Source organism: Myxocyprinus asiaticus, chromosome 8, assembly GCF_019703515.2.
Source record: "Myxocyprinus asiaticus isolate MX2 ecotype Aquarium Trade chromosome 8, UBuf_Myxa_2, whole genome shotgun sequence".
Classification (NCBI taxonomy): domain Eukaryota; kingdom Metazoa; phylum Chordata; class Actinopteri; order Cypriniformes; family Catostomidae; genus Myxocyprinus; species Myxocyprinus asiaticus.
In genome coordinates, this window is record NC_059351.1 from 49,642,741 (window position 1) to 49,655,280 (window position 12,540).

A 12,540-nucleotide genomic window follows, 5' to 3' on the forward strand; every position below is an offset into this window, starting at 1 on the left:
GCAGTTTGTGAACCCTTTGTACGGCAGACATAACCCTGGTCTCTTTATAAAAACATTTTATCTCTTTATTTTTTATCTGAGAGTCCAAATCAATTAAAGCCAAGAGACTAAGAGTTTATTCTCAATTTAGACTCAAGTACACTCAAACAATTACAGTTTTTCTCAGTCGCTTTGGTACATTTCTCAGATCACAATTGAAATTCTCAAAACTACTTGTTCAACCTCCACATCATCTAGTAACTTGTGCACATCATAAAAGCAATTTCTCATTCTTTTGAACAAATTGCCAATGCTTTGGTACATTCATGCAGCTGATTATATACAATTGTCTGCTGTTTCCTACATTATCAATTGCTTATGCCATGTTGATCATAATATAATATACCGGTTCTCTGTTGAATAGACTTACCCCCATCTAGGCATTAGTTAATTGCATAAGTCATTAAATGCAACAGCATTCTTCAAGAAGAAGAGGAGTAAGGAAGCGTGGTGGAAGGGCAGGAAGGCAAAACAGAAGAAGAGGTTGAAGAGGCCAAGGACATAGGTTTCCGATGAAATAAGGGCCACTATTGTGGACCACGTTCTCAATCGTGGCCGTGCAATGGCCAAGGCTGGTCGAAGGGTGCAGCCAAATGTTGGGAGAACAACCATGTCCTCACTCATTCAAACGTTTCGTAGACAGAACAGGTATGTAATCCAACAATGTGCACTGTACTGTAATACTGTATACTTACTGTAATGCTTCTTATTACAGTAGTCCACTTGCATTTTACAATATACAGTAAATATACTTTATACAGATACATACTGTAACACACAAACACACACACACACACACTCACACACACGCATACATATATACAGTGTATGTATAAACATATGTATATTTGCACAGTGACATATTTCTTTAAATCTTCCTCAATCTTGTGTTTTTCATTACTGTATTTTTCCCACATAGGACTGCAAGACTACTTCACAGGGGTGGCAGAGAGCCCCTTCTCACACCAAAACAGGAGGAGGCTACTTGCACCATGGTCAGAGCAAATAATGCCATTAGCCTAAGGGAGATACAGAGTGCCATTATAGAAGACAACAATGTCTTTGAAAACATCCAGTCTGTTAGCATCTCAACTATCGACAGGTTGCTGAAAAGACACTACATGAGCATGAAACAGCTGTACCATGTACCATTTGAATGGAATGGTGACAGAGTGAAGGAGCTACGGTACCAGTATGTACAGGTAAAACATCCATGTGCATAAAGTAACTACAGTAAACAGTACAGCATTTTATAGTGATATACAGTACAGTAAGTGTGACCTGTACACATTTGCAATGGCTGTAGAAAAGAACATGCAATATGTATACATTTGATGTAACTGTGTCTTGTCCAAAATGAAAATACATGTAATAAAACTAATTTTGTATCTTCTGAGATATAACGTATAATGGAACTGGAATCAAGTGAACCACTTCACAACTTCATATATCTGGATGAGGCTGGCTTCAACCTGGCCAAAAGCAGAAGGCGTGGTCGAAATATCATCGGCCACAGAGCTACTGTCGATGTGCCAGGCCAATGGGGAGGGAACGTCAGCATGTGTGCTGCTATTTCAGAGCATGGTGTGCCAACTCGTATTCCCCTTATAGGGCCATACAACACACAGCATCTCCTCACCTTCTTAGAGACCCTCTACAGATATCTCATCCCTGATAATGAGAGATGAGTCACCAAAGTATGTGGTAATTTGGGATAATGTGAGTTTACTTCACTCAAACACCATCAGGCAATGGTTTGTGACCCACTACAGGATACTGATGGAATTCCTCCCACCCTATTCCCCATTCCATAACCCAATTAAGGAGTTCTACTCAGCATGAAGGTGAAGGGTCTACGATCGCCAGCCACATACTCAGATGACCCTGCTGGCTGCTATGGATGCAGCATGTGAGGACATCACAGCAGACGTCTGCAGAGGCTGGATAAGACATTCCAAAAGATTCTTTCCATGCTGTATTGCAAGGGAAGATATATGTTGTGATGTGGATGAGAATCTGTGGCCCAACAGACCGGGACATCAGGGAGTGTAGAAAGACTGCACTGTGATTCCCCATACAGCGCTGCATGTACAATTCAGCCTAAGGGGTGTTTCCTATGTTTACCTTTCTAATTTTGTATTTTTTTTCCCTTTGTGCTGTAAAATAGTCTTGTCTTTTTCTTTTCTGTATCGCAATGACATTGTATTGTAATTTGTTGACAGACCAACAGTATATTGGTGTGTATTGTGGAAAGTAATTAGCAATTGTTTTGCATAAAATATAACCATTTTGCCACGTGTGAGACAATTTACCCCATCAACATGTTTTCCTCTATTCTACATAGTACAGTACACCTCCACCTCCTCTTACTTATACCAGTTTCCTCCCATAAACCTTCTTGTGCTGCATCATTTACATTTGATGTTTTACCGACAAAGTCAAGTGGTGTTTTTCCATTCTTAAACTTCAAATAGTTTTTTTTATTAAATGTTTTTGTACATACTGGCCAGATGATACATGCACTGTATCCTGTTGACCCACTCCCTGGACTTTCTGCATCACTGGTCTGGATAACTGTGAAGAGTCACCCATTAATGAAATGTAATTAGGCTATACATCTATGTCCAAACATTGCATTGCATTATGAACTGCACTCTGACACATTTCCGAACGCAACAGAATCGATCTTATGTTGCTAGAACTGTTTGCACGCATGTAACAACATTAATTATGTTTTTAGGCCTAAGAGAAAAGCAGTTATTACTACCTGTTGATAGTTTACATTTACACTATAGTAAATCTACATCTGGAATTACAACTACATTCAGTATATGTAATGACAGTGAATCAGACATCATTCAAAAGCATAATCTGACATGTCTGTTTCCACACAGTCACAAAATAACCTAATGATTGTAATTTGACTAAGGGAATGTAACGTTGTGCAATCTGCCTTTTGTTTTTTATGATCATGTGATCAGCACTTTCAACCTGTTTTTCCAAACCCTTCACCTCTTTGTGTTCACAGAGGCCGTGAGGCTGCAAAGTGAATAATGTTGCCCTCCTGCCCCAGTATCCTCTGCCAGTTTTGTGGAGTTGAGCCTCTAGGGTGAAAGTGAGAGAGAAAGAGAACATGACATGTCAAAGAAAACCACAAACAGGTCTGAGCTGAGGAGGAAGTTTCATGCATACACTGTGGTTGAGTCAGAGCATGTGACTAGAGGCATCTGAGTTTGTGAGATTTAAAGGGAAAGTTCACCCAAAAATGAACATTTTGTCATTTTTAAAATTTAGATTGTTATTCACTGAAAATCTTCCCCTCCAAAATCTCTGAAATCTCATTTGAAATTGCTTTAACACTGTAAAATAAAGTTCTGTTAAATTTATGGTAAAATACCGGCAGCTGTGGTTGCCAGAAATGTACTGTAAAAAAACAGTGACCATGTTTCTGGCATTACAGGATATTGTTTTGAAGCCTGTATAGTTTACGGTTCACTACCATTTAAATTATTAACTGATGTTAATTTAAAATAATAACCTTATGGAACTATTAAAAATCTGCTTTTCACTTTCAAATGTATAGGTAAACACTGTAATAACTACAGAAGACCACATCATGACTTAAACTGCATTAAAAGTGCTCCTACAGGAGCAAAAATTAATACACATGTAAAATGCACAGTGTCACTCATACAAACACAAAACAGGTTACACTTTATTTTGATGGTCCCAACTAGATATTTAACTGACTATAAGTGTAAATGTAAGTAGGCCATTAATAGAAATCTATATACAGGCTACTGAAAGTCTACTGAATGTTTGTTGTCATAGTCAGTTGAATATCTATTTGGGACCATCAAAATAAAGTGTTACCACAAAAGATGATCAAGGTAACACATGTGACACTAAAATAATGCAATATAAATTAACTAAACTATATAAATGCACATAACTTTTGTCAAAAATAAGAAGATAACTATTTTCATATACGTAATATAATGAAATGTGATGGGTTTTTCTTTTTACTATAAATCTCCACTTTCACCAGTCCTCCTAAGCGCTCCTCTCTCCTAAGAGTTTTCACGCATATCGCCACCTACTGGGCAGGGAGAATTTATAGTAAAAAAAAAAAAGACTTAAATATTGATCTGTTTCTCACCCACACCTATCATATAGCTTTTGAAGACATGGGTTTAACCACTGGAGTAGTATGGATTACCTTTATGCTGCCTTTATGTGCTTTTTAGAGCTTCAAAGTTCTGATCACCATTCACTTGCACTGAATGGACGGACAGAGCAGAAATATTCTTCTAATCATCTTCACTTGTGTTCAGCAGAAGAAAGAAAGGCATACACGTCTGGGATGGCATGAGAGTGAGTAAATGATGAGAGAATTTTCATGTTTGGGTGAACTATCCCTTTAATTCCTATCTGAATTATTTTGGTCATGGAACAGGCTACACAAAAGGACCATTGTATTGTATTGTTTTTTGTTTTTGTTTTTTGAAGATGAACTGTTTACCTCTTTAGGACATTGTGAGCTGTTGTCATAGCCCTGGCACAAATAATTGTTCAGATCCCAGCATTTGCTCCCATTTTACCAAAGCTGCTGTTGCCCTTTTAAGAGCACGCGCATCGGTTCTAAAATATATTATATTCGCCAGCAGCAAAGCGTTGCACTTTATGCATACGAAGTGGTTATTATTGCTTGTAAAATTAGACTTCAAAATGCGCTATTTATGTTTTTGTGTGTATGTTATATTTGCTGCGACAAATTGTGTCACCTTAAAAAAAAAAAAAAAAAAAAAAAAAAAATACGCAGTAGCCTATAGACTAGTCTGTTATGATATCCGACACGATGAAAAGGTCTATAGAAAACACAACCATTATAATAAAAGACTCATATAACGTACAATACGTCATAATGTATGTTATCATTTATATTACAACAAAATCGTGCGATTTTCTAAATTTTGTTCGCTCGCGTGATTATTCTCAAAGTCGCGCGACGTCAAAAAACGCGATTTTTTTTGTTTTTGTTTAAGCCCTCTGAAAATACTTTAAATTATTATATTATGCAGAGACAAACAATATGCAGCATGTTGCCAAAGGAAGCAAATATGATCGCTTTTTTTCAGGGTCTTGTCAGCAACTGAGCACAAATAGTAGGTTTGTCCGATAGTAACCCCGGCAAACGTGGAGGGGGGAGGGGTGGATAAATAATATAGTTACGAATATTGGAGCATCATAGAATCTAGCTCTTGCAATTAAGTTTTAAATCGTTCTCCATTATATTTCACGTGTTCATCACTGAAATCGACTGATTCGTTGCGTTTTCAAGGATACATCTCTCATTTACTGGCAACAAACATAATCACCCCCCGTTGGTATCATTCTTTTAAATATGCATTACATTAAGTGAATTAAGAACGTTAATGATGTTAGATGGTTGAGAAAATACTGCTTTAAGGACTGCCAGTGTGCTGCAGAGCTGCAATGACCGATAGTAACCTCGCCTCCGAGCACGAGCAGCAGAAACTGGGTGAAAGGTAACATGACGTCACTCTCTGTGAACTTTCTAGATTGCCGATCGGAACCTAAATTATCCAATGCACTTTACTGCTATGCATTCAGCAAACACAGTTGCTTGGTTCCTAATATGTCATTTTAATACACATGGGGAGAGAACACTTTAGTTGGTTACACAAAATGATTCAGGCTATTAGCCCATTGTTATTATTTTCTTTTAGAGACTGGAGGGATGGATCTGTGGGATCAGTATTGCAGGGCAGAATAAAAGCATTTTTGTGCACGAACAGGACATAGAGGGATGACTTCAGAGTAGGCATATATTGTGTCAGGCGAACCACCTATCAGTGCCTGTGCAAAGAAACAGGTCACTTGTGGAGCTGTCAGCCTAAATATATTTAATGTTTCCCCTCTAAAAATGCACCCCTGTATAATATAAACTCAACTCTGAATATATATCTAATGAACGCTCAAAAAAAAAAAAATATTTTAGCCTATTTTTAAGATTTATTGATTTCAATTTCATAACAAAATTCCATCAAATTTAATTGTGTAATGTTTAACAAAATAAAGTTAATACAATTTTATTTTATTTTATGAAAGATTACTTAATTACATTTGATGGAACTTTGTTATGAAATTGAAATGTGTGAATCTTAAAATAAATTTTTTTGAGTGAATATTTAACCAATAAGTTGAATTATGTTCTCAGGACAATCATATTTGTCATAAATGTCAAGTTTGGGCAAGTTCTCAAATTTCTATTGGTAAATATTGGTATATATACACTGAAAGTATAGAAATTACATGAAATTCTGTACCTAAGATGTGAATATACTTGGGACATTGTAAACATGGTACTGTGTAAATATGGAGTAAAATAAAGGCAAATAAGTTAATTAAAAAATGGGATTTAATGATTTCAAGTTGCAATCCCTTATTGATATTAGCTAGTTTTCAACATTCAGAAATCTGAAATATTACCTTATATGAACTTATAAATAAAATTATAGTTCATTTATTTGAGCATATTCAAATTCCACTGGAATTCCACTATTTGGGAAAATATGAAAATGGCCATGCATTGCAGTATTTTGAAATATATGTTGCATATATGTACAAGTGTGTGATTGTTTTATATCAGTGAAAACCTTATTTAACCATATATTTAATATGTGCTTTGCATATATTGTCATATAATAATAATAATAATAATATAGTATGAAATAATAGTGAATTAGCCATTACATCGTCACTTATTAAACTTAATTAAACTCATTAAAATAATCAAATTATTCTTTAATCTAAAAAAAATAATTCTGAAATAAATTAAAAAGCCATTTTAATCAATATTATATTTAAAACAACAACAACAACAACAAAATTGATATAAAATGTACATAAAAAACATATAAATAACACACAGTACATCAGATTTATGTATGGGTCAGTTAATTCATAAATAAACCAAATGTGCATATTAAATACCAATAATACAAGAAAACTGTATTGTGCAAAAAATATATATATATATATAATAATAATAATTTAAATGTGTTTTTTATTTATAGCAAATAAAAAATAAATATTTCTAGGCTATTACTAGTTTTTAATACTTTTCTTTTTCACTATTCTACTTTCACTGTATTTGTAACCAGCTTTCCAGCTCTCTTTTCCAATATACAGTATAATTAAAGAGCTTTGTGAACACAGTCTGATTAAACTTCAAGGTGAATATTTTAATTTTTTTCTACATGCCTTCCATTTCGGCTCATAATGCCATATTCCCTCTGATCTTGAACCTGCACCCCATATTCAGTTTAAATCAGGTTAAGAAGATAACAGAAACTGATTTCAAACCATTGACTGAAGATGTAGGCAGTGTTTCAAGTATGAAGTCCTGCTAGTCTCTTTGACATGTGAGTTCCCCCTTAAACCATAGCAGATGGTGTCAGACAGTAAGGGACATTCATAGGGGAAACAGCTGTAGGGAACACCCTGCCTTTGTGTCATGGTCTGTCCTCATGACACAGGAGGTGTGGTTTAGGGCCCATGTACATGGCTGAAAAGTGCTGACTGCATGCAGACTGCATTGACCAAACACAGCCTCTCCTATCTATCTATCTATCTATCTATCTATCTATCTATCTATCTATCTATCTATCTATCTGTCTATCTATCTTGAATGTGCTTCATGTGGTATCTAAAGTAACTTTTTTTTTAAACTTTGATTCAAGTAAAAAAAAAAATAACATCACAGAATCAAACGGAATACATTAGGTAACGGCAAAAAAAAAATAATCATCATTTCACGGCACTTTTTACAGTAAAGTGTCTATCCTGTAAAATGTTGTAACATACAAGAAAAAGGATTATGAAAATTAAAACGGGAAATCGGCATGTTGTGTCCAAGAATTCCAGTACCCTCGGATCGACCACATTATTGCAACTACAGTAACTGACAACTGACTACAGTAACTTTGCATAATCAGTGACGAGCACAATTTGGAGGTTGCTTTTTTCTCTCTAACATTACATTTTCATCCACTGATAATTAGGTTTAGGTTTAGGGTTTGGTTAGGGGGTTCAGTTTATAAAATATGCAGTATACCTTTTCACTGTAGCTGTGTACAGCTGATAACAACTCACTTTTGGCGCCCCTCTGTGGACATTTTACCCAGAAAATGGAGCTCGCATGTGCCCATACGCACCAACATCACTCACCGCTTTGGCCACTGGGGGCAGAGTTTCGCATTTCGGTAAGCACAGACCGATTTTACCTAAAGAAAATTCAACCTACTGTTATTTCAATTTCATTACAAAATTCTATCAAATTGAATTGTGTAATGTTTCACAAAATTAAATAAATTAAACTTTAAATTGTTTTTTTTACTCAATTCAATTGAAAATGCATTGTGTACAGTTGTTACCCTATAGATTTATTTCTACTTGATTTAACCCTTACAATTACATTTGTTGGTGTAACCTATTGTAATGAGGTTGATTTAATCATGTTAAATATTTTCGACTTGAGTTACACCAGTTAATTAAGATGTTACATTTTTAGATTATAAAAAAGTTGACGAAAAAGTTTTTATAGTGTATATATTATACTTAACATTTTTGAAGTATAGTGCGTTAGAATATATATTTAGTACAGGCTGAGTCTTTGAACAGTACAGTGCTTAAAAAGGATTTTAGCACTTTTGTATTATATTATATTTTTAGTATAATAATAATAATACAGTTTTTCTCTGTCGCTTTGGCTCATTTTTTAAAACAGACTTAACGTTCTTTAAACTGTAAGTGCAGCTGTCACAACTGTTTTATGGGACATCACAACTCTATTGCATGTCTGCAAAATGTAGTAACTCACCCAAAACATTTAATTCATGCTTCAAAACCAAGTTATTGTGTCAGTAAATTGGCCAATGCCACCAAAAGTTTTTTGTCAACGTGTGAGCCGTACTGGTTAAAATATTTCGATGTTTTTTCACCATGGCAGTCAACCCTGGAAATGTTTGTTATATACAAATTTCATTTTTGTTCTACTTTTTTGTTGATGCTGACTGCTTACTGTTCTCTACAAGAATGTCAGTTTTGTCTAGCTGAATGTTATTGTGTATCACAATGAGCTTTTGAGATACTGATTTCAACAGCAGGTAAAAGTTTACAGGGAAAACTCAATAATGTACAATACTGTACACAGAAGAAGGATGTGCACATTTGTATGTACACAGTAAATGTATTTTTGTAGCAATGTGTTACATGTAAACAGAAAATTCACATCTGCATGTCCATTTTTACACATTTCTTACATGTAAAGTCATATATAGTGAACAAATAATTGCAGGGAAAAAACAACAATGAAAAAACCTGCGGTAGTTCTGTAAAAAAACAAAAAAAAAACAATATATTGTACCTCCTCACAATACGTAACACTACAAGTTCCCATCTTCTTGGTGAACATCCTGTCGCTCTTGTTGGTCTGGCCAGAGATTTAGCCGACATCACAAACACTCCATGTCATAGATATTTATGGAATATACATTCATGTCTGACAGATTTTGATAACTGAATGGATCATTTTGCATGTGATGGCTCACACGATGAAAGAATGTTTAGAAGTTGTGAAGAGTATGACAGTTTCACTGTGAATCAATTGTAGACAATTGTACTTACTCTTTTGCAAACATGTGCCAAAACACGTGCAATTTGCTTAAATTAATAAGAAATTCAAATCTGGTGTGACCAAGAAACCAGCTGTTCAGAGATTTGAACTTTATGTTTTGAAAAAAAATAATTCTCATTCGAGAATTGATCCAAAGCGGTTGAGAAAAACTGTAATAATATATTTAGTAGAATGACAGCATAATGTGTTTTTACATTATGTCTTTCAGCGAACATATTGCCACTCAAATAATTAAATTATTTGTGCATCTAAAAAAAAAATTCAGACATTTTTAATTTTTAATTAATTTTTAATAATGTTGAAAAAAGGCATTTAAAATATATAAAATTACATTTTTAAATACATTATATATGTATATATATATATATACACACACACACTGGCGACCAAAGGTTTGGAATAATGTACAGATTTTGCTCTTATGGAAAGAAATTGGTAGTTTTATTCACCAAAGTGGCATTCAACTGATCTCAATGTATAGTCAGGACATTAATAACGTGAAAAATTACTATTACAATTTGAAAAAATGTTCAGAACTTCTTAAACTACTTCAAAGAGTTCTCATTAAAAAATCCTCCATGTGCAGCAATGACAGCTTTGCAGATCATTGACATTCTAGCTGTCAGTTTGTGCAGATACTCAGGTGACATTTCACCCCACACTTCCTGTAGCACTTGCCATAGATGTGACTGTCTTGTCGGGCACTTCTCACGCACCTTACAGTCTAGCTGATCCCACAAAAGCTCAATGGGGTTAAGATCCATAACACTCTTTTCCAATTATCTGTTGTCCAATGTCTGTGTTTCTTTGCCCACTCTAACCTTTTCTTTTTGTTTTCCTGTTTCAAAAGTGGCTTTTTCTTTGCAGTTCTTCCCATAAGGCCTGCACCCCTGAGTCTTCTCTTTACTGTTGTACATGAAACTGGTGTTGAGCGGGTAGAATTCAATGAAGCTGTCAGCTGAGGACATGTGAGGTGTCTATTTCTCAAACTAGAGACTCTGATGTACTTATCCTCTTGTTTCGTTGTAAATCTTTTCTTCCACATCTCTTTCTGTCCTTGTTAGAGCCAGTTGTCCTTTGTCTTTGAAGACTGTAGTGTACACCTTTGTATGAAATCTTCAGTTTTTTTTTTTTTTTGGCAATTTCATGCATTGTATAGCCTTCATTCCTCAAAACAATGATTGACTGACGAGTTTCTAGAGAAAACTGTTTATTTTTTGCCATTTTTGACCTAATATTTACCTTAAGACATGCCAGTCTATTGCATACTGTGGCAACTCAAAAACAAACACAAAGACAATGTTAAGCTTCATTTAACAAACCAAATAACTTTCAACTGTGTTTGATATAATGACAAGTGATTTTCTAGTTTCAAATTAGCAATTTAGCATGATTACTCATGATTAATGTCCTGACTATACTTTGTGATCAGTTGAATGCCACTTTGGTGAATTAAAGTACCAACTTCCTTCCGAAACAGCAAAATCTGTATATTGTTCCACACTTTTGGCCGCCAGTGTATATATATATATATTTACAATTAACATTAATATTAATATATAATTTCTTTACAGAATACAATTTAAAAAAAGAAAAATGTCTCAGGAATCGGAAGAACCACCTGTTGGTTTGTTTTAATCGACATTCCATCTTGACATTTTTGTCCATTCCTCTGGCCAGCATTGCTCAAGCTCCATTCATACTGGATGGGGACTGAATGTGAACTGCAATCTTTATATCATTCCACAGATGCTCAATTGGATTACAGTCTGGGCTTTGACTGGCACTCTCCAGGACATTAATCTTTTTGGGTTTAAGCCACTCAGTGTCTTGGGTCATTGTCCTATTGCAAGACGAATAAAAACAAACCATCCCAAATCCAAGTACTCATGCAGATTGGAACACGTTTTTTTTGGTACTTTTTGTACTAGCTTCATATCTTTTCCCTCTATCTTACATACTCCCTTCCACTGAGAAGAATTCCCAAAGCATGATGCAATTACCTATGTGTAACTGGGATGGTGTTTCTAATGTCTGATATCACATGCTGCATTATAGATCTCACATTGCACTGAGACCCAAAAGATCCGTTTGGAGACTCTCACGTGGCTTTGGGAACTATAGCAGGAATTTGATGAGTTTTCTTCTTTTAAAAAAATAAAAATAAAATAATGTTTCTGTGATACAAGCAATCTATTGTTGTTTCATAGTTTCTCTCATCTCAGTCCTGGTTGTAAGTTATTTTATGGCCTGCCGTGCAACAGTTTCTTTTGACCAGTCACTGCAGTTTTCAGCCTGTTCGTTTTCCTTTCTCATTACAGAATTTATACAAAATACATCAGTTTGAAAAAATACACATGAGATTGTAAATTTCAAGGTTCACTTGGTCATGGAAAAGCTGGAAATTTCAGGAAATCTAAAAATTGTGTTGCTATGATATCTGCTAGATATTGCTCGCAAGCCATAGTAATGCCCAGTTTGGGTGTAATCTAATACAAAGTAATTAGTTACTGTAATCTAATTACTTTTTAGTCAAAAGAAGTATTACACATTACAATTTTAATTACTGTAATCAGATTACAGTGACTTGTTAATTTGTTTTCAGTACATTACTTAGGTTACACATATTTCTAAAAAAACTATTATTTGTGTAAAATACATTAAAAAAATGTATTATGTGTACATTTGTTTGTGTTTCTGTGACAGCTGAAGAGACGACGAAAATGAACAAGGAGGAAATATTGAAATTCTTTTTAATTTGTTGAGCAGAAAACAAACTT